Source organism: Heterocephalus glaber, unplaced genomic scaffold, assembly GCF_053883595.1.
Source record: "Heterocephalus glaber isolate CG9 unplaced genomic scaffold, H.glaber_assembly_v1.0 deba00001497, whole genome shotgun sequence".
NCBI classification, from domain to species: domain Eukaryota; kingdom Metazoa; phylum Chordata; class Mammalia; order Rodentia; family Bathyergidae; genus Heterocephalus; species Heterocephalus glaber.
Window position 1 is genome coordinate 43735825 of NW_028258320.1, and position 22420 is coordinate 43758244.

General features: G+C 39.7%; 1 protein-coding gene and 1 pseudogene across 1 annotated transcript in view; one reads left to right on the plus strand and one right to left on the minus strand.

Annotated features, from left to right (window-relative positions):
• Plce1 (phospholipase C epsilon 1) overlaps positions 1–22420 on the plus strand; it is a 376383-nt gene that overhangs the window by 131165 nt on the left and 222798 nt on the right.
• On the minus strand, positions 17844–19217 carry LOC106008852 (calcium uptake protein 2, mitochondrial pseudogene; annotated as a pseudogene).

The following is a 22420-nucleotide window of genomic DNA, read 5'->3' on the forward strand; positions in this document are numbered from 1 at the left end:
CTTCTTCAAGAGCATTTCACAATTGTCTCATATTTGAGAGTCTACCTTTTCAGCATTTGAAATGTAAAAATGTCAGTGACTTGCCCTAACCTGTGGGCTTGCCAAGGGCATACAAGAGCAAAAATCCTGGTCTTCTGATTACCAATTTCTTACTATTTTTTAACCATCTTTTGAGTTTATACCTCAAGATATATCTTTTTTTTGTTGTTACTTGTGATCAAACTCGAGACCTTGCATTTCTGAGGCAGGTGGCGGAACCACTGAGCTAAATCCGGGTCCCAAAGATGTATCATTTTCCATTGAGTGATGTAAACTTGTAGGTATCCCTGTGAATCCAGGAACGGGAAGAAAGTAAGAATTTAACTTCTGCTTCTTTGTAGCTATACTGTAATCAGCTGCTAAATTATGAGAAAACTCTCTGGGTGTTAATAAAATTTGTTGACCTATACTTACTTAAGAGTGTTGTGAATTTATCCCAGCAAACAACTGTTAAGATATTTATAAAATTTATTGCATTCCCAAAGGTCAAAATAAATATCTAAGATAAAGAGAAAATACAACCAAAAAAGTAAAATAGCTAAATGGTTTGATAAGCTTGAAAGAAAGATGTTTTAAATAAAAATCATTTTGCTTCCATGACCACCAAATCCCGCCATCTTAAGGACATTTCAATTTTGTCTCTCTGTGCCAAAAATCACAAGACCTTTCATTCTTTTTCTCATGATCCACTGTAATGCTTTATTCAGAAAATTCTGGGATGGATTTTTTTCCTTCCTGTCTCCTTTTATGTTTCTCAAATGGGGCCTCTTGAACTTGCAGGTTCCATGTATTTTTTCAACTAGAGCAGAGCTGAATTTAGGAGAACATTTCACAAAGACTTTGATGTTAAAATCCTTTGACAAATCATGTTTGCCTTTCAAAATAAATATCAGGAATATAATCTTTTCTCAGAGTCATCGTGGAAATAACATCATGTATAAATAACAATATATACAGAAACATATATATATAGTCTCATCACAACTTTTGCCATAGTGAAAAACTTAGAAACAACTTAAATTTACATTCATAAGGGAATGGTTCATTACACTTTGATTTGATCATGGAGAGGAATCTCATGTAGCAATTAGTAATATCAAAAAAACTTGGTCAACACGTTACGTAGAAAAAGCACAATATAAATTGTATATAATGTGACCACAATTATGTGGAAATACACAGTGATTAAGAGCATCATCTGTAATATTTTGCTTTTATTTTCTAATATTTCTACAAAGAGCACGAATTTTGATAAGTGGAGGGGGAAAATTTTTTTTAACTGAAGACAGAGACATCATTTTCATCTGTTGGCAATTTTCTGTTGGATTTGGTTTGTAGGGCTATAGAAGCTTCTTGAGATTTTTCTAGAACAGTGTTTCTCAACCTCAACTAGTTGTAGGAGCAGACTTGTACACTACAATATGTTTAGCAGGATCATTAGCTTGCACCCATGAGATGACAGCAACTTGTCCTCAGTTGTAACAACCAAAAAATATCTCTATACATTACCAAATGTCCCCTGGTGGAGCAAACCCACTGCTTAAGAACCAATATTCTAGAACTATGTGCTGATACCTTGCCAAATGCCCATGCCCAGCAAGAGGTAGCAGGGGTTGTTTAGTTGTGTGCAGTAATAGAGTATGTAAAAATTTAGGAATTTACTCATTCTTAAATGAAACACTTCCCAGGGAGGTACTTAGTATTAGAAATGTGTGGGAAAACGTAACCCTAACCCTTTCTGCTGCGGGCTGGGATGCCATGGGAGGAATTTAGCCCCTTGCAGGCAGAAGTGGAGTTAAGAAGGAGTCTGGCAAAAGTAAGGCTCATAAGGACTGAGATACCAGCAGCATTGGTCAGAGGAAGGAGGTAGAAGCTGAATTCCCACCCTGAGATGAAACTGAAAGCAGAAATGCAGTTGACTAGACATTGTGGAGCCTGCACAAAGAGCTAAAGCTCCTTAAATTCCCCCTGACAGGGAGCAGGATTGTCCTCAGAGCCTGTGGCAGCTCTCAGTTTGCTGGGGGGAAGGCACCGGGCCTCAGATGAGGAGGTTGGACAGTGGTGGCTAGAGAGCCCCTGCAAGGCTGTGAGGGGCTTTCGGTAGAGACCAAGACATTTATAATTGGTTCGAGAAGGGAGGAAAGGAACAGAATCTTGCCTAGAAGTAGATCAAAGAAACACTGAATTTTGATGAGTAGCACTCGATTGTTTTTCAATTATAATGATCAGTAGGTGAAACATCATTATACAGTTCTTGAATAATATGTTTTATTTTAAATGTTTATAGAGGTTTACAGCTGTGGCAGTTTTGCATTCATGACTGGTTGTTGATCATATCTGTGATTTATATGAAGCCTATTCAAGAACACAATCCCTAATCATAAAATTTCTCCTATGGGAAAATATTTCTTGCTTTATGATGTGTACTTTATGACCTGTTTTCCAGAAATATGTGTGGCAAAACAAAAAGTAGAGTTTATATAGTTGATGCTTTTTTTTTTCTGTTTGTGAATTTTTATGCTTTTGTCCCCCTTTGTGGCTAATTTACTTTCCATCCTCTGGTAGAAAAATATATTAAATAAAGCTTAAATGTTCTTTTTAAAAAATATATCAAGCATAAGAAAAATGAATGAGATTAATAAGGTAATAGTTTAGATTGAACATTATATATACTATATACACATACATAATTTTATGAAGTAAATGCATTCAATTCAATTAGGTGTAATGATATAAAATTTCTATTTTTATAGGTCAAAACCAGTCAAATATCAGCAATTTCACATGGTAAAAGTCTAATAGTGATGTTGGCTATAAAGAAAATTCTTGTGAAATGAATATTCTGCTTTTTATTGCTTTCTTAAAAATTGAGAGATTCATTTCCCTGAAGACAGAGTTGAAAACTTTGGCTGTGTATTATGCTGGGCATGGCTGGAATTCAACAAATTATTATTGCTTAGAATTCTTGTTTCCATTGGAACAAGAGTTCTCAACCCTGGCTGCCCATAGAAGCCCTTGCGGAACTTTGCAAAGATGCTGAACCACAGTACTAATAAATCAGTACTTTGAAGGTGGTTTGCAGTAGGTCAGGGATCAGGTCTCAGTGGTTTTTGTTACTGAGGTGTAGCCAGGTTTGATTACTACTACACGAAAATTTCACTTTGAGGAATTTCAACAAAACTTCTTTATGACTTGGAAAACCAAAAACACATCATCTCAGCTCCTGACTTACTCCTCTGTCTTACTTTGGACAAACAAGGCCTCCAAATGAAATCTGAAAAGTAAGTTTAACTTGACTGAGCTTTTGTTTTGGTTTTCATTTGACAGAACATTTAGGGGGATACATAGTATGTGCTTGATCCTATGACTGAATATTTTAGGGAAATCATGACAAGTCTAGGGAGAAGAGTTTGGCTCCTTTTAAAAACCAAGGGATTATATGAAATGCCCAGAATAAAGAAATCTATAGAGATAGACAGTAGATTTGTGACTGCTTAGGTCTGGAAGTTTGGAAAACAATAGAAACTTAACTGCTAATGGGTATGAGGCTTCTTTAGGGTAACAAAATAGTCTGAAATTGATTGTGGTTATGACTGCACAATTCTTTTAATATATTTAAAAATATTGACTTATACAATTTAAGTGGATAAATTGCATAGAATGTGAATTATATCTCAACAAAACTGCTATTTAAAAAGAGAATCCGTGAAAGTCTGACTGCTGAATAAGTGAAATAGGAACAACAGAGAAGAAACCCAGTTCAGTACATCCACTCCTTTAAAAATTGACAGAGCTTGGGACAATAAGTGAGAACAAAATAAAGTAAATCGTGCTTGTAGGCATTTTGTTGTTGCCTGTGTTCGCCAAATAGCACCTGAGTGTTCAGAGGAGTAGATAGGGCAGAAGCTTTCCATGGATTGGCCCCTTTAGACCTCCCACATTTGAAACTGAGACACCGAGAAGGGAGCTGTCCCCAAGTCATACAGCTAGCTAAGTGGGAAAGATTCAGATAGTGTGGTGATGAGGGCAGGCAAGGTGACAGTGGGCAGGGAATCTTGTGTGTGTCAAGGGCATGGGAGGGATGTACCAGTAGATTCAACCAGGGCAATAATGGAGGATAAGGATAGAAGAATGGACAGGTAAAGGCTCTTCTGACTGTACTAAGGTATCAAAGTTCAGCACTGAAGATAACTGAACCAAAGGAAAGCTTTAAATGTTCTGTTTTCTAAATGCACCAATATATGCCAATCTGAATGGGAATCTCTCTGGGTCTACTACTGTGTCTTAGCTGGTATGTGCATGGCCATACCACACACTATCCTTCTGGCTCCATGGCTTGACCACTGGGAAGTGGTCACAACCACTTGAGAAAAAAAAGAAATTGCAACCAACTGAGGGAACTAAGATGCCTCCTCTGTTTCTGAAGACTCTAAATTCCTGGCAGTGATAGCAAAATCCCAGACCAAGTGAAAGTCTCAAGCTCAGAATGCTCAGAGCTTTGGACATCAAACCTCCTGAACTAAAAGGTGAAAGCAAAGGCCTGTTCCACACTGACCACCTTGCTCTTTCCAAAGTAGGAGCAAATTGGATTTGCTGACTTTTCTCTTCCTTCCCAGTGGGAGAGATGGGGACAGACAGTAATATGCAGTAACAGAGGAGGAAAGGAGAGCAGAGCCATTATCCATCTAGCATCTCAGTCTGACCCTCTACTTGCAAGTCCAAATTCCACATGCCAGAGCCAGAAACTCGTTATCCCTACAAATATATACCCTTCAACTTTTCCATCTTAGCTGCGTCCATCTCAGGGATTAGTTCATTCATGAAGAGTTTTCCACCATCTCTTCCTGTTCCACCTTCCCATCATGCTTGAATTTTTGTTCAAATCTTATAGCACTTCACTCATAGTAGCTTTGTTTAGCATTATAATCTCCATACTGCTCTCAAATAACCAAGAGTACATAGTATAGCTGTTCTTTCTTTATTTCTTTGTCTTTGGCCCTCACAATGGGTCAACCCTAGTTGTCTCATTTTCTTGCCCTTGCATAATTCTAGGTAACCAGTAGCTGCTTCTCCCAGTGAAGTCAGTCTGTTCCCAGTGCTTTGCCCTCTTTTGAGCTCTTGGACCCTCTAGTTGCCTGAACCTCTATCTTCTCAGTTGTTATCTCCTGATTTGTCCTATTAGTTAACTTTCCCTTACCTGCCATGCCTTTCTGCCACCCCTGGTTATGTGAGAGACACTGGATGAAGCAGGGGTGAGTCACTGATTAATCAGTGAGCACTTCACGGGACACCAATGAAGGGTGATAATTGTGGTGGTGTCCAAAACCAGGGTGAGTAGCAGGAGTCTCTGGAGCATGTCTACCTCAGACATGCTGGCCTCGGTTCTTCTTCCTGCCCCTGCTTCTTCATTCAGTCCCTTGCTTCAGAAGTTAATCTTTGTTGTGTTCTCCTCACTAAATCCACCCTCCCCATATACACTTAACTGCTTGAGACCTAGGTTACATTTATCCTCTTATTTGCTATACATATAGCACTTGACTTTTCTAACTTTTTTGTTTTTCAAATTAATAGCTATGATTGTCTAACTTTTTGTTAGACAGTGGCTTCTGATTGAATTTGGAAGTGAAGAAGGGAATTAAGACATTGATAGCCAAAGGTTGCCTTTTCTAGTATTCTTAAAAATGTGTATAGGGTGAAATGTAGAAAAGCTGAGGATGAAACTTGTTGAATAAACTATTGGAACCATGAGTTCAGCCAGCCAGGGACAGCCATGCCCTCATTTTTAACATAGAATATGTTCTACCTTTAAAAGAACTTGAAGTTGTCTCCCCAGGGCTGTTAGCTGAAGAACTGGAAAGGAACAATTTGGAGGAAGAGCATCAAAAGAAAAGAAAGAAAGTTGGTTTCATCTCTACCTCCCTGACTTTCAGAGCCCATTTTCCAGCTGCTTCTTTTCCATTCTCAGGACATCTGCCTCCTATTTTGTAGCACATCATTGTCATTCCTGGGACACTAAACAAAAGTTGAAATATGTTCACCCTTGTATATGAACTTTCTCTTCCAATCATGAATACAACAAATAGTACTCCTTTTCTTTCTCTTTCATCCTCATGAAATGAGTGGCTAAGCAAGGATGCAGTTCTTTTGGTAAGGATAGATTTTGAGAAAAGAGTGTGGGATGAGCATGCCAATGAAAATAAAGGTAATCTGATTTTTGAGCCCTATATGCGAGAGCCCTCTAGCTGAACCACCTTTGTTCCTGAAAAGGCAGCCACTGATATCCAAATGGGGTGCAGAAATGACTGGGGTTTAAACAGAGATGTGGCTCCATCAAAAAGCACCTTTTTCCAACTCAGCACCACAGTCACGGTGTCTTCTTTGGCTCCTATCTGGTCTACTGAGAGTGAGTCTTAAACCTTGGCTGTGTTTATTTTGTTTGCCCTCTGCCTTTGACATAATGGGTAATGCCTAATAAATAACAAGTGCCACTGGCCAGCTAAAGTCCATTTAAGAACTATTTCAAGAGTTCTAACTGTATGCAATACAGCTCACTCTCGAACTTACAAATCTTCAGTAAAGTTGACAGCACACAATTTCCTTATGTGAGTAGTATGAAAAAAAAATCAAGAAAGGGTGATGTATTTATTCTGCTTGAGTTACAGAAATGGCACCAGTTCAGGAAATAATATATACTATGAATCACTGGATCATGGAGGGTATAAAGAAGTCCTTGGAACACCCACAAGTGGTTTATCCCAGAGGGTTGATAATAGCTGAAGTTAGTGTATACCCTGTTTTTGATACTATCTTTAATTATATATAGTCACATCTGCATAATGCCCTTTATAAGCACTTAGAAAATATTGACTACATGCAATTATTTAGCACTTCCACAAAATGAAGGACAATAACATTTTAAATTTTTGCAAGAAATCCAAGAGAATCTAGAGACAGGGAATGCTCTTAAGTCTACTTTTTGCATAATAGAGCTTCATACCATTATTCCATATGTAATCTTTTCACCAAAACACTGCCACCTGGTTGTTTCAACCAAACGACCTTGTTGTTTTGCTAGCCAAGAAAAACCTTAAGTTCAGTAGAGACAACCAAATAGGCTTTTAAAATTACAAAATGTTTTTTAAACTTAAGCGTTTAAGTTTTTCATTTTGATCAATTTTAGGGCTTTGGGTTTTTTTTTTCACATGATTTCTGTGAAGTTCTTTGGAATGCAGCTCAGGGTGACTCTATCTTTATTATCTGAATACAGTATAGGCATCCGTGAGATGGAAGGTGATAACTTTCTTATATGCCTTAGCCCTCTGAAGGCCAAATATGTTGTCTTTGACCTTCAGTCTCTTAGGATGATCCCAGCCTTGAACACAGGCACTCATACCTACACATAATTATAACAGGACAGGTGTACACTCTGCAGGGTTAGACAGAATCCCTGACCCATCTTCATGAACTTTGATGCAATTCTAATGCCATGACCTGCTTATATTTTGTAGCTCTCAAGTGTTACAGAACAGCTGTGAATGTTTACCTTTCTACTACTGTCTTCCAAAGATGGAAGGGAAAATGATGCTTTCTTCAAGATGTTACAATGCTTTCCAGATTTATACCTCCAACTAGACTGGAAAAGCTTCATGTCCCCCCACCCCAGTGGGATGTCTGAGACTTGTTACATTGCAAGTGCAGGCAAAGGAGATGGTCTCTTACCTATTCCATGCTACGAGGTCATATGCACTCTGTCCCTTCCAATTTTTTTTTTATGAATAAGGAAACTTAAAAGTTACAAGAAATCTTAGATGTGATCATTTCCATCTGTTTGGTGCCTTATCAGCATAAACTGTGTGGTTTGAGTTGTATCTTTAATACTTGGCACAGTACATCTTCAGGCATAGGAGACATAACCCTCAGTTGCACTTACATGGTGGTTTGCTTAGAAAATATTTGTGAATATACATGGTTCTGAATTAGAATTTTATCTGCCTGTAAGGACTCAGCAAGACCCTGTTTATCCCCCCAGACTCATTGTTCAATCTCTTAGCTTCGGCCATGTGACATTATTTTGCATATACTCTTCTTAAAACATTCTCTTTAGCTTTGCTAGGCAAACTCTTAGTGTCCATAAGTTGTACCTTAGTTGTTCCCTCTCAGAAGAAGCCTTCCATGGCCTTCTAAGACCCTTGCCTGTGTTTCTAAAGCATTTTGTACTCACATCATTGCAGATGTGAGTGCTACACTATATTTGCCCACCTTCCCTGTTACTCAGTAAATTTCTTGAGAACAGAAGGCTGTTTTGTTTTTTTTCTAGAGTGACATCTCAAAGTTTTTCTTCCCTTAAATTCTTTTATTGGTACATTTTAGGTATACAACACATTTACATTTATCAGTGGAAACTTGTACTGTACATGATGTATCTTGTTTCTTATTTTTCCCCATTCCCTGTCCTCCCTTCACCCCCTCCACCCTTCCCTATTTACAAAGACTTTGTTTCCATTTTTTTCCTTTTCTCATAATTTTTCCTTTCCCTTCTTTCCTTTCCCCTTCCCCTTCCCCTTTGGACCTTTTCTTTCTATTTCAGATTATCAATTATTCATTTTAATCCTTATTTATACTTTCAGTTTCTCACACCAGAGAAACTATTCTGTACTTACACATGTGTGTCCTATTTCACTTAAGAGTATGGCCTGAATATGCATCCATTTAGCTATAAATGTCTCTAGTTTCTCGATCTTTATAGCTGAGTAGTACTGTTTTTTTGTTTTGTTTTGTTTTGGTACAGGGATCGAACTCAGGTCCTTGCACTTGCACAGCAGGCAGCAAAACCACAGAGCTAAATCCCCGGCCTCAGTACTCCATTTTATAAAAAAAAAACCCACATCTTCTTTATCCAGTCTCCAGTTGATGGGCACTTGGGCTGTTTCCAAGCTTTAACTATTAGGAACTGTGCTGCTACAAACATGGGTGCACATATATCTCTATGGTATGATTCTTTTAATTCTTTTGGGAAGATACCCAGCAGGGGAATAGTTGGGTCAAATGGGACCTCTAGTCCTAAATCTTTGAGGTATCTCCATACTGATTTCCACAGTGGTTGCATCAGTCTGCACTCCCACCAATAATGGAGAAGGGTTCCTTTCTCCACGCAACCCCACCAATACAACAGTATTTGTTATTGGTTGATTTCTTGATAGCATCCATTCTTTCTGGGGTGAGGTGGAATTTCAGTGTTGTTTTCATCTGCATCTCTCAAATTACTAGTGATGTTGAACATTTTTTCCTATGTTTATTTACTGCTTTTACTTCTTTGTCTGAGAAATGTCTGTTCATTTCAGATGCCCGAAGGAAGGCTGTTTTACTCATCATTTTGTCTCCAGCTCCTGGGTAGCTATTTAGCACAAAGTAAACATTCAGTAAATAGTTGTTAAATAAGTGAATGAATGTAGTCCAAACAAGGAAGACATTCTTAAGTGTGGATTTCTTCTCCTACAAAAATTCAAGTGAATCCAGAGACTTTGAGTTTTCATGGATGCAAGTCTAAGCTTCTCAGAGGATTCCCTTGAGTGCACATCCTTACCTATTGCCTGATTTTTCCTTAGGCCCTACTAGAGGCTTCCCTTCTCTGAGTGTAGAGCCCTGGATTTCCCTACCAGGCTGGGTTATCCTGTATCATTCCTCAATTCCTTCATTTTGTCCAGGCTGCTGCTGCCTTTTCCCTTCAATTGTATGTATGTAGGTAAGTAGATATTTTTGCAGTACTGAGGATTGAACCCACAGGCACTCTACCACTGAGGCATATGCCCAGCCCATTTTTATGTGTGTGTGGGGGTTTTTTTAAAATTTTGAGACAGAGTCTCACTACATTTCCCAGGCTGGGCTGGAATTTGAAATCCTCCTACCTCACTCAGCATACCAGAGTGCTGGGATTATAGGTGTGTACCACCAAACCTGTCTGCCTCCTCCCTTTTAGACCTATTTTTCTCCCAGGTTTCACATCTTCCTGGCCTGTCTGAGATCAGTGACAATTCTGGATCCTGGAAACCTGGTGGTCAGTGTTCACCCATCACTATTCCATTTGCTATAACCAAAGGGTGTTCACCACTAGATTAAGTCTGGTTCTTCCCTCAGAGGACATTTAAAAGTCTGTACTGCTTGGGGGTTTTTTGGGGGGCGGGGGGGAGTGGTACCGGGGATCGAACTCAGGACCTTGGAATTGTGAGGCAGGAGGTAGCACCACTGAGCTAAATCCCCAGCCCAGTACTGCTTGTTTTAAATGGCTTTCAAGTTTTATTAGTAGACATGAGGCTGTGAAATGAGTTCTGTTATTCCTTGGGGGCTTAGGGAAGGAATGTCCCTGGCTTCTCTCTAATAATGGTTCAGTTAGCTCCCACTGTAGGAACTAAATGTGTGTGTTGGGGAAGAGACCCTCAATAATGAAGAAATCAATGCAGTTTTCTAGTGGAAGAAATACAGTGCATTCAATAATAATAAATGATTCTCCATTAATAAATTAGAGAAGGATCCTACTAATCCCTCATTCCTACTCCCTTTCTTTGCCCTTGGGACTAAAGCTCACAAATGTCAACATCAAAAGAGAGTAAAAAAAAATAAAGGATGAGAGAGATGGGCATTAGGAATAAAGGGAGAGGAGGGAGGGATGGTGAGGAAGGAAGATCAGGACAAAGGAAATGAGACTCAAAAGAGAGCAAAATGAGGGAGAATGAGAAAATTTTGAGATCTATGATGTGGCACACACCTGTAATCCCAGCTAGTTGAGAGGCTGAGGCAGAAGGATCACAAGCTAAAGGCCAACTTAGCAAGACCCTGTCTCTAGATGGATAGATGGCTGGCCGGCTGGATAGGTAGATATATACATACATGGGACTGAGGGTGTGGCTCAGTGGTAAGGCACTTGCCTAACATGTGTGAGCCCCTGAGTTTCTATGTGCAGTGCCACAAAAGAAAAAGGAAGGAAGGAGGGAGGGAGAAATAATTTGGAGGGTGAACAAATCATGAAGATCAGTAGAAAATTGGAGAAAACACCTCCAGGAGCAACCTAGAGGGAAAGAAAATAACAGAGAAGTGAGAGAAAGGAAGAAAATTGTGCTGAGAGAATCTGTACTATAACTTTCATATTACCCAAGAGGATTAATAAACTCCCATTTATTGAATGCCACATTATGCCAATTGCCAATTAATCTTAATTGTCAGCTGGACTGAGATTCCTGGAAAGGTGACTGGATCATGAAGACACTATACTCATCCTGCAGAGATATCTGGATGTTTCTAGATACATAGCCAGACAGCCAAACTCTGTATTCAGTTTGGGGGTAGGGATTCCACTACACTATTAATGCAGAACTTGTGGGTGGGTGGATGTTGTACCTCAGTAGTAGAGTGTACCAAGGCCCTGGGTTCAATCCCCAGCACTGGGGAAAAAAAGACATAGCATGTACTGGTCAGCTTTCCTCTCACTGGGACAAACTGCCAGATATCCACAGCTTAAAGGAAGAGAGATTTATTTTGGCTCATGGTTTCAAAGATTTCAGTCCATGATCAGCTAGCTCCGATGTAGAAACATCATGGCAAAAGGGCATAGTGGAGCAAAGCTGCTTACTTCATGGCAGCCAGGAAGCAGAGAATGGTGGAAGAATGTCAGCCAGAGATATACCCTTCAAAGGGACACCTCCAGTGACCTACCTCCAAGTGGGCCTCACCTCCTAACAACACATTCAGCTATGAACATTGTGGACTAATCCACTGATGAGCATTAATCCCCCATGATCCAATCACCTTTCCAGGTGTATCTTAATCCAGTCAAATTGTCAAGTAAGATTAACTGGCACCAGTCCATCTCTCATGACCAGCTTTTTAAACCATACTTAATCTCCAAATAAACACAATAAAAGTTAATAATTCCACTTAACTTGATACAACTACTGAAAGCACAGTGTCATTTTCCCAAAGTCTCAGTAGTTTCAGCATTCCTCAAAAATACATCAAAGTCTTCTCTAAAACTCAAGGCAAACTCTTAGCTGTGAACCTTTCTAAATAAAAACAAGTTACACATTCCCAAAATAGAGTGACACAGGGTAAATATCCCCTTTCCAAAAGGGAGTGATGGGGATAGAGAAGAATTGGGCCAAAGCAAGACCGAAACTCAGTAGGGCAGACATTAAATCTTATATCTCTCTGTCCAGCATACATGGCACATGTTGGTAAGATGTGAGTTCTAGAGGGTTTGGGAAGCCCTGCCCCACGGTCCTACTAGTTTCAGCCCACAGAGTCTTATCTCTTCAGCTGCCTTTACTCACTTCCTATGACTTTCTTCAGCAAATGTTTCTGCAATCTCCAACTTCCTAGGGTCTCCATTACAATTTTAGCTTCATTCCTGTAGCTTCACGCATCTACTGTAACTCTCTGGGCACATTTCCTGGCCTCCTGGGCCTTCCTTTGAAATCTGGGTGGAAGCTTCCAAGACTGCACAGCTCATATTCTACATGCCTGAAAAATCAGTGTATGTGGATAATTCCAAGATCTGTTGTCAGCAGAAGCAGTAGCCATTCTCCCTAATACCATAGCTACAACATCCTCTGAGTACCTGCATAGGACAGCATGGTGAAATGAATCCTGGGGAACCAATTCTCTAGGCACCCCTTCAGGAGCAGGAGGCCCAGGGCTCGCTTGTTAAATGAAAAGTTTGCAGTTTTACACCCTTGAATCTGCTATGGTTGGGGTCTTGCAGATTCCCCTCAATGCATCTTTCTTCTTCTCCCAGTTCAAAGCACTTGTTTTGTTATTTTTTATGGTGATATTCTCTTCAGCAACCACACTTTTTTAGCCCCAACTTTACAGGAAGCCGGGAGAAGGCTATTCTGTACAGTCCTGGCCCCAGTTCTAACCCAGAAAGGCAAAGTCTGGCCAGCTGCAGAGGCCAATCCAGACACTGCTACAAAGGGAGCTGAATGGGCAAACAGAAGCTGATATTCCTGAGCGTTGGAGAGTCTCCATGACCTCAGGAATGAGGGGCAGGTGATGTCTTTGGGGGTGGAAAGTTACCTGAGGTCCTACAAGTCAGGAAGCATGGCCTTGGAGCTCTAAAGATTCAGGAATTAGTGCTGTTATTGGATACTCAGCATTGGTAAAACTGGAAACAACTATCTGCTCTCTTCGAATCCTTGCTCATAGCAACCTTGTGATAATCTATAATAAAGGACAGAAATTTCTTTCCTACCTTAGATGGTAGAACTAAGAGTCTGACATGATAAGTGTGATGTAAAAACCATGCCTTTATACCTCACCCTAAGGCCTCTCTCTCTCCTCTCCATCTCTGGTAGTCAGACCAGTAAGTTCTCTTTTTTTTACCCTTTTATTGTAGGTGTACAATGTAATGACATTTTAGGTGTACAATATAATGACATTCATCATTGGAGATATGCACTTTTACATACTCTCTTGGTTCTTAATTTTTCCCCCTTCCCCTGCCCTCCCTTCCACCCCTCCATCCCTCCCTATTTACAAAGACTTTGTTTCCATTTTTTCTTTTTCTCACATTAATTCCATTCCCTTCTTTCCTTTCCCCTACCCCTCCCACTTCCCCTTCCCCTTTGCCCCTTTTCTTCCTATTTCACATTATCTATTATACATTTAGTCCTTATTTACACTTTCAGTTTCTCACACCAGAGAAATTATTCAGTATTTATACATGTCTGTCCTATTTATTTCACTTAAGAGTATCGCCTCAATGTGCATCCATTTAGCAATAAACTTCTCTAATTTCTTGTTTTTGATGGTTGAATAGTACTCTATTTTATTAAAAAAAAATCCCACATTTTCTTGATCCGGTCTCCAGTTGATGGGCATTTGGTCTGCTTCCAAGTTTTAGCTATTACAAATTGTGCTGCTATCAACATGGGTGCACATATATCTCTGTGGTATGATTCTTTTAATTCTTCAGGGAAGATACCCAGCGGGGCAATAGCGGGGTCCAATGGGACTTCCAGTCCTAGTTCTTTGAGGTATCTCCATACTGATTTCCACAGTGCTTGCACCAGTCTACACTCCCACCAGCAGTGGAGCAGTGTTCCTCTTTCCCCACAGCCCCGCCAGCATTTGTTATTGGCTGATTTCATGATAGCAGCCATTCTTTCTGGAGTGAGGTAGAATCTCAGCATTGTTTTCATTTCCATCTCTCGAATGACCAGTGATTTTGAACATTTTTTCATATCTTTATTTGCCATTTCTATTTCTTTGTGTGAAAAATGTCTGTTCATTTCAGGTGCCCATTTTTGGACTGGGTCTTTAAATTTGGGAGGTCTGATTTTTTTAAGTTCTTTATAGATTTGAGATAGTAGACCTTTATCTGAGGCACAGCTGGTGAAAATTTTTTCCCACATTGTGCACTGTCTCTTCACACTGCTGGTGGTTTCTCTTGCTATGCAGAAGCTTTTTAGTAAGAAGAGATCCCACTTGTTTGTTTGTGCTAGTTCACGGGCAACTGAGGTTTTGTTCATAAAGTCTTTTCCTACACCAGTGTCTTTAAGAGTTCTACCTAACCTCTGTTCCAGCCGGTTCAGCTTTTCTGTTTTTATATTTAGATTTTTAATCCATTTCGATTTTAGTTCAGTGCATGGTGAGAGATATAGGTCTAGTTTCAATCTTTGGCAAGTTGAAACCCAATTTCTCCAACACCATTTATTAAAGAGGCCAGAACAGTAAGTTCTAGGTCAGCTTCAGCCTCAGCCTATCTTTAGGTAGAACAGAGGTTAAAATCCAGACAGCATGGTAGTGGCATAAAAACCAAAACACAGACTGATGGAACAAGATAAAAATCCCAGAAATCAATTTGTGCATCTATACCAACTGATCCTCTACAGAGGTGCCAAAAACATACATGAGAGAAATGATAGCCTTTTCAATAAATGCCAGGAAACTGGATATCCATTTGCAGAAGAATGGAGCTTCACTCCTATCTCCTACAATATACAAAACTCACCTCAAAATAGATTAAAGATCTAACTGTAAGACTTGAAACTATGAAGCCAGTAGGAAAAAAATAGGGGGAACACTTAAAAATATCCAGGATAGGCAATGATTTTGTTTGGATACAAAGACCCCAAGGCACAAACAACAAAAGCAAAAATAGACAAATGGGACTAGAAAAAGTTCTGGACAGCAAAGGAAACAATCAACAGAGTGGGGAGACAACCTACAGGATGAGATAAAATATTTGCAAGCTATTCACCTGAAAAGGGATTAATACTCAGAATATATTAGGAACTTTAAAAACTCAAATAGCAAAAATCAAATAATTTAAAAATCGGCAAATGATCTGAATAGACATTTCTCAAGGAAACATACAAATGGTCAAATAAGTATATTAAAAATGCTCATCACTAGCCATCCGGGAAATGCAAATTGAAACCACAATGAGATAACACCATACCCCAGTAAGAATGGCTGTTATAAAAAAAGCAAGAAATCACTGGTCCTAGTGGCCCACACCTGTAATCCCAGATATTCAGGAAGCTGATGCAAGACAAACACAATTTTGAGGGCAGCCTGGGCAACTTAGTGAGACCATGTCTTAAAAAATAAAAGAGGCTGCAGATGTAGCTCAGTGTAGAGCGTTCCAGGTTAGATTCCCCAGTACTGCCTAAAAAAGTCCAAAAAATAACAAATGTTAGTGAGGATATAAAGAAAAAGGGACCCTTAAACACATTCAGTGGGAATGTAAATGAGTACAGCCATCATGGAAATCAATATGGAGTTTCCTCAAAAGATTGAAAATAGATCTTCTGTGTGATATAGCAGTCCTACTTTTGTGTATATATTCAAAGGAAATGAAATCAGCATACCACAGAGGTACCTGTGCTCTTGTGTGCAGCACTATTCAAGATATGGAATCAAATAAGGTATCTACTGACAGATGAATACATAAAGAAAATTAGGTATATATACATAATAGAATATTATTCAGCCACAAAAAGAATAAAATGCTGTTGTTCGCCACAAAACAGATGGAATTAGAGGACATCATGTTAAGTGCAATAAAGCAGATGCAGAAAAACAAACACCATATGTTCTCTGTCATGTGGAAGCTAAAAATTTTGATCTGAAAGTATAATAGAATAGTGGTTCCTAGAGGCTAGAAAAGGTAGGAGGAGATGACTAGAGGGAGGTTGGATAATAAGTATCAAAATATAGTTAGATGGGAAGAATAAGTTCTGGTGCACAGAAGGGTGAATATAATTCATAATAACCTATTATATATTTTATGATGAATGAAAAGAGAAGCACTTGAAGGCTTCAAACATAAAGAAATGATGAGATAGAAATGCTAATTATCCTGATTTGATCATTATATATTGTATACATGTATTGAAATTTCACATTATATCCTCAAAATATGCGTAATTATGTTAATTTAAAAGAAAAAGAATAATAAAGTAAATATCAAAATAAAAGAAAGTCCAAGAGAGAAATGGAGCACTGTTCCAGAAGCATTGACCCAGGCAGAGCCCCCTAGGAACCAGGAAGATAGAGGCAACTCTGCTCTTTTACAGCTGGGCAGAGGGAGAGTGGTTAGAAAGTAGGACAGTCAGGCAACAAAGGATTGGGGCACAGGGATCAACCATCCTGGTCCTGGAGGTTGGCCTTGTCCCTTCCACCTGCTGTGCACCTGCATCACCTTGGAGAGGTAGGATGTCAGGAACTTTCTGTTCCTCATAGCTTCTCATGTTCACAGCTTAACAAGAACACTGCCTTGTAGCTTCTGAGCCAGGGATTGCAGAGTATAGGATTTGTGAAGTTTTGTTTTGTCTTTAGTGGCTTTGTCCCCATTTGATTCATTAGTTGACCCGTTGCTTCTTAGAGCTGCAAGGAGCCTGGTAGTTCAGGCCATTAAGTCCCTTCAGTGCACCTAATACATGGCCTGACATCACAAGCCTAACAACATAATCCATTTCTCCTGATTTGATTTTTTATTTTCAAGAGCCTTCCTTGGCAGCCAGGTTTTCTCATTACAACATGATTCATCCATATGGTAATTCCCATTAGAACTAATATCTCAGACGTGATTCATCTTTGCAGATATTAAGCTGGAAGCATCTCTTACAGAAAGGCCTGTTACATTCACAAACACAGGAAATTTCTGTGAGAGATGCCATTTCATTCAGCTAGCATTTGTTAGTTTTGCTCTGCACCAGATTCTGAGGTAGGGGGTTTGAAAAATGGAGAGATGAATAGGCCCTTGGCCCTGCCCTTGGTAGCTCCCATTCTTTTTTTTTTTTTTTTTTTTTGTATCTATGCAAACACTTTATTTTCATTTCATTACTGACATTTACATATTATTTTAAGACAATATACAGCTAAGGTAACTGAAATAAAACATACAAGAAATTTATTAGCTATAACACCAATGCAAGCAATCTGAAATTAGTTTTTAATTTCATTTATCCTACTAGGAATACCACAACTTCTGGAATTGATACTGGCCTGTGAGTCAGGTGCTTTGTTTACTCTTTCAACTTAGTGTATGTGCTGCCGAAGCAAGCACTGCCTTTCCAGAAAGCATATCACCCTCTTCTAAGAATTCAGCAAACAACTAGGTGTCTAACCAAAGCATAAAATGTTACTTAGAATTTAGGCCTTCTGAAAGAATCCAATGTTTGTTTTTGTAAAATGGTATTGTAGTTCTTTTTCTTTCCGCTAAGTTTTTTAATGAAAACATATCAAGAAATCATTGAATCAGAAAGCAGGTACATAGCATTTTTATATTACAAAGGAAGTCAATGAGGACTTCAGAAAAGTAGCTAATGCTGTGGAAAAAAAATCTCAGATCCTGACATTTGGAGCAACATAATTTCCATGTTATCTCTTTTTAAAAAAGGACTTTCCCAGACTTCTTTTACTCCTTTAATGCTTTCTTTTTTCACACATTTCCAGTATTCTTGTATACTCTGTTGTTGTGGTACCCATAAACCTCGATGCATCCTGGTTTTTTAACACCCCAAGAAACTCTTCATGGCTAAGGCATTCATCACCATCCAAATCAAAGATCTTGAACACGGTGTCCAAAATATTGTTTGAAAGCTCTTGTCCTGTAGCTACCTTCACTGCTCTCTTAAATTCTGCTAGTCTGACAGGTTGATGAGCTAAGCTAAACATTTGCATGGCAATAGCAAAGTCTTCCAAGTGGGTCGTAAAAGGGCAAAATGACTTGAACTCATCCAAACTAATGCTCTCTTCTGCTGACAACTTCTCTCTTGCATATTTCCAATAAATGTCTTTATTTTCAGTGTTAGTGGAAAAAAAGTAGCCACTCTGCAAAGTCTTCTTTCCTCATGAAATTCAAACCTTTGGAAAACTGAATGAATTCCATTTCTTGAATTTCTGTTTGTAAATTTTCCATAAATCTTCGGAATTCTTTATAATGAAGTTTTCTTTGTCCTCTTTTTCCAAAGAAATGCATCTGAAGGGTTGTGTCAATTTCAGATTCTTTCACTGTTTGATCCTGACATTCTGTTTCATTAGTTTTCATTATCTTGAAGTCATCTTGTTTACTTATGATCTTCTGCAGCTTAAAAAACTCATTTTGCTCAATCATCTCATTGCCATCTGTATCTAGCATTTTAAAAGCCACATGAAACCCAGGTATGGGGTTTAGTGAGGATTGTAAGCAAGAAAAGATACTCAGTATATGAAATCAGCCCTCTATCGCCAAGGTCTCTAAAAAAGGTTGATCCACAACCAGCCTTTTGGATTCCTGCCAATACATCCTCGATATCCTTTTTTGCCAGCTTCTTGACTGAAGTTTTATGTTCCATTTGCTCAAACATTACTGAAAAGAGGAAGTCTCGTGGTGTCATATAATATTCCCCTTCATGTTCCAGCGAAGAAAATTGCATGAACTGCTGCTTACGAAGGGAGAGTTTCTCTACTGCTCCATGGTCAATGTTTTTCTGTGCGGAGGCAGTGAGGATGTCTTCGCGTGCCGCGACATTCACGTGGCCATGATGCCAGGCTGCTCCTGCCCCTGCCAGGGCCACGGTGGCCACTGCCGCTGCCAAGGGACCCGGGTTCGGCACGGCCAGTCGGCTGGCAGTAAGCCTGCGCCGCAGTCTTCCGCCCCACACCGCCAGCCAGGCAGTGGGCTCTGTAACCGCCGCCATCTTTTTGGTAGCTCCCATTCTTAAAGAAGTTGACATGGACATAAGTGCTTATAGGATAGATTATCTGAGAAGTACAATCCAAGATGAAAGGTAATTATGTTCTCTTTAAAGTCTAAAGTAGTGGTCCTCAAATTTTAATAGGATTCAGAATCACGTGGAAGGCTACCTAAATACTAATTACTTGGTTCCAGTCCCAGAATTTTTGATTCAGTAGATCTGGGATGAGGCCCAAGAATTTGCATTTCTAAGTTTCCGATTGATGTTGCTGCTGGTGGTCTGGGGTCCTCACTTTGAAGACCATGGCTATAAGACTCCAGTTAGAGTAGACCCTTGAGTTACACATGCTGGCCACTTGTACTTCCAAGTGGTCTCAGATACAGATTTAACCCTTAAAGAGTTCTGGAAGGAACATTACAACATCCTTTCCTATATGGGGTTAATTGAGGAATCCTGGGCTGGTGTCTCTCTAAGAACACTGAGATCTGCCCGTATACAGGAGAGAGACTTTGAAGGCTGTGTGGAGGAGCCTGAGCCTTCAGTTGACCAGAGTTACAACCAGCCTTTGGGAATGAATTGAGTTCATAAGTCAAGGGTCCACTGTATTTCTCTGTCGTACCCTTCCTCCACTGCCTACAGCATGCTAAGCAGTGTGCCTTGAGCTAGGAGCACAGTGTTGAAGTAAGATATGACCCCTGCACTTGTGGGCACTCATAGTCTGGAATAAGAGTAAACAATAATATCTGTATTTTTACAGGAAGTCCCAATTTAGGGCTTCATAGTGGAACACAGGAAATAATATGATATTTCTTATTGGAGCCCAGGAAAGGCCACACAGAGCAAGCAAAATTTTAATGAAAGGGTAAAATGTGAATTAGAAGAAACTGTGGAAGGGCATTTGTTGTTGTGAAATCCTCAGATTGTCACCTGGTCTGGGCTGTCCTCTCACATTCCTTCTTAAATGTTTCCTGCAGTGATAAAAGTTTGGCTTACTTAGAAGTCAGTGGCACAGCTCTGGTTAATTAGCCTGGGCCAAGCAAAGCCTTTATTTTTGGCTCTTTGGAGTTCTGTTTGGTCAATGTCTCGAGCATGGTCTGAATACTCTCAGTAGAATGGAATTCTCCACAAGGACACTGGAATGGAATGTGGAATCAAGAGCAGAGGAAGTGCAGCCTGCTGCCAAAATCCTGCTCCCCGTCCCTGCCACTAGGTCTTCATGCTGCCACAGCTGTCACCCCCTTCCAACAGCCTTCTGTTTTTGTTGACTTTTAGGAAATTTGGTGGTTCTTATACCATTGCCTTTTGTTTACACACAGAAACCCATCCAAAATCAAACTTCCATCATCTCCAGCCTTTCTGTGACACTGCTTCTAGGCTCTAGAAGTTAGGAGAGGGATATTTGAGAGCAGTAAAAGGGGATTTCAAACCATAGCACAGAGTCCTTACAGTTTATTCCAGGAGGGAGCCCCCTACTTTATTATCTACCTATTAACTCACAGTTAACAAAGAGTTAGATAATCATGTTTGTTTTCTAGCACAAGGTGCCTTTTAAAACCACATGATGGGGAGGGTGAGGGTGGTATTAGAAGTAGATATAATCACTAGTGAGAAGAACACTAATAAGAAGGAGGGGAACAAAACCTAATTGTATTAGAGAATAATGATGATCTCCTGTTTGGATCACCAGCAGTTGGGCTTGGGAGAATGTATGTGCTCAGTAAATGTGATTGGTTTGTTGAGTGAATGAATGAAATTCATTGCTCTTCAGCAAGCTTGGCCCTTGTGTTATGACATGTTGATTTCATCTCAAAAATGATATTGGCCTATATAGGGTAGGGGTCTGTCTTCTTTTGAGCATCTTCTACTATCACATTAATCACCTGAGATAAAGTTTACAAATTTTTATCTTTTAATTTAAAACTATTAATCTCTATGTAAAGGAAACTTATTTGGTCATAACTGTTTTCAAAAGTAATTTAGGGTGACCATGAAAGAAATTAATGATGAATGAAAACAATAACAACAGCAGTGTAAACATCATTTAAACACCTTGCCAAATAATGTGATCTTGAATTCCACTGCTGAGCTGTAGGGGTGACAAGTATCACATGATGGATAAAGCTGGCCTACAGGGTTGGAGAAATATGGGCTTTAATCCTGGCTTAGCCTCTTACTAGCTGTGTAAGGCTGACTGTATCTCTCTGCCTCTGTAATATTACCTTCCCTTCTGCAAAATGAAATTGCCCTCATAGGCTTAATGCTTAGTCATTTGTTATATAATTAAAAAACAGTGACCCCCTTGACTTATGAACTCAATTTATTCCCGAGGGCCGGTTGTAACTCAGGTGTAGGGAACAGGGAAAGGGGACGATACTAGAACCTCTGCACTAAGTCCTAGTCTCCTGCGAGCCACAGCAACACAAGGCGAATTACAGGAAAGGTAGAAAAATGAGTCTAAGAAGCTGAGTTTTGGGTCTGATCAGTGCTGCTCTGGGCAACAAAGACGAAATCCCCCTGTTTACTGCACCTTTTATTCAGTACATCAGAAGAAACAAATGTAACAAATGACGTGCAGAGAGTTCAGTACATCGTGCGTAAACAAGATGTAACAATCCAAGAACAATGAGAAACTGAGTAGATGTTTGTTCCTCCTAGGATGTTTTCAGCTGGTGTAATCTTGTCCTGGAGAATCACAGCATCACCGGATCATTGAGGTCTCAGTTGTGACCAGAGGCCAAAATGGAATTATGTCTCAGAATTCCATAGCTAGGCTATAGGCAGGAGAACTAGGCTAACCAAATGATTTTACCCTAAAATTATGTAGCATTGCTCCAGACACTCAGGTTGGTCAATTGAAGGCTCAGGCTCCTCTACACAGCCTTCAAAATCTCTCTCCTGTGTACAGGTAGACCTCAGTGTCCTTAGAGGGACATTGGCCCAGGATTCTTCAATTAACCTCACACAGGAAAGGATGTTGTAATGTTTCTTCCAGAACTCTTTAAGGGTTAAACCTGTATCTGAGACCATCTGGAAGTACAAGGAGCCAGGATTTGAGTTGTAACTCAAGACTTTGGTCATAAGTTAAAACTAAAATTTTGGTTGTAACCCAAGTTGATCATATGTCCGGCAGGTCATAAGTTGAGGGTCCACCGTACTCAGCATTGTGCCCAATGTGTCATCACTTTGACAGTCATTGTAGGGACTTT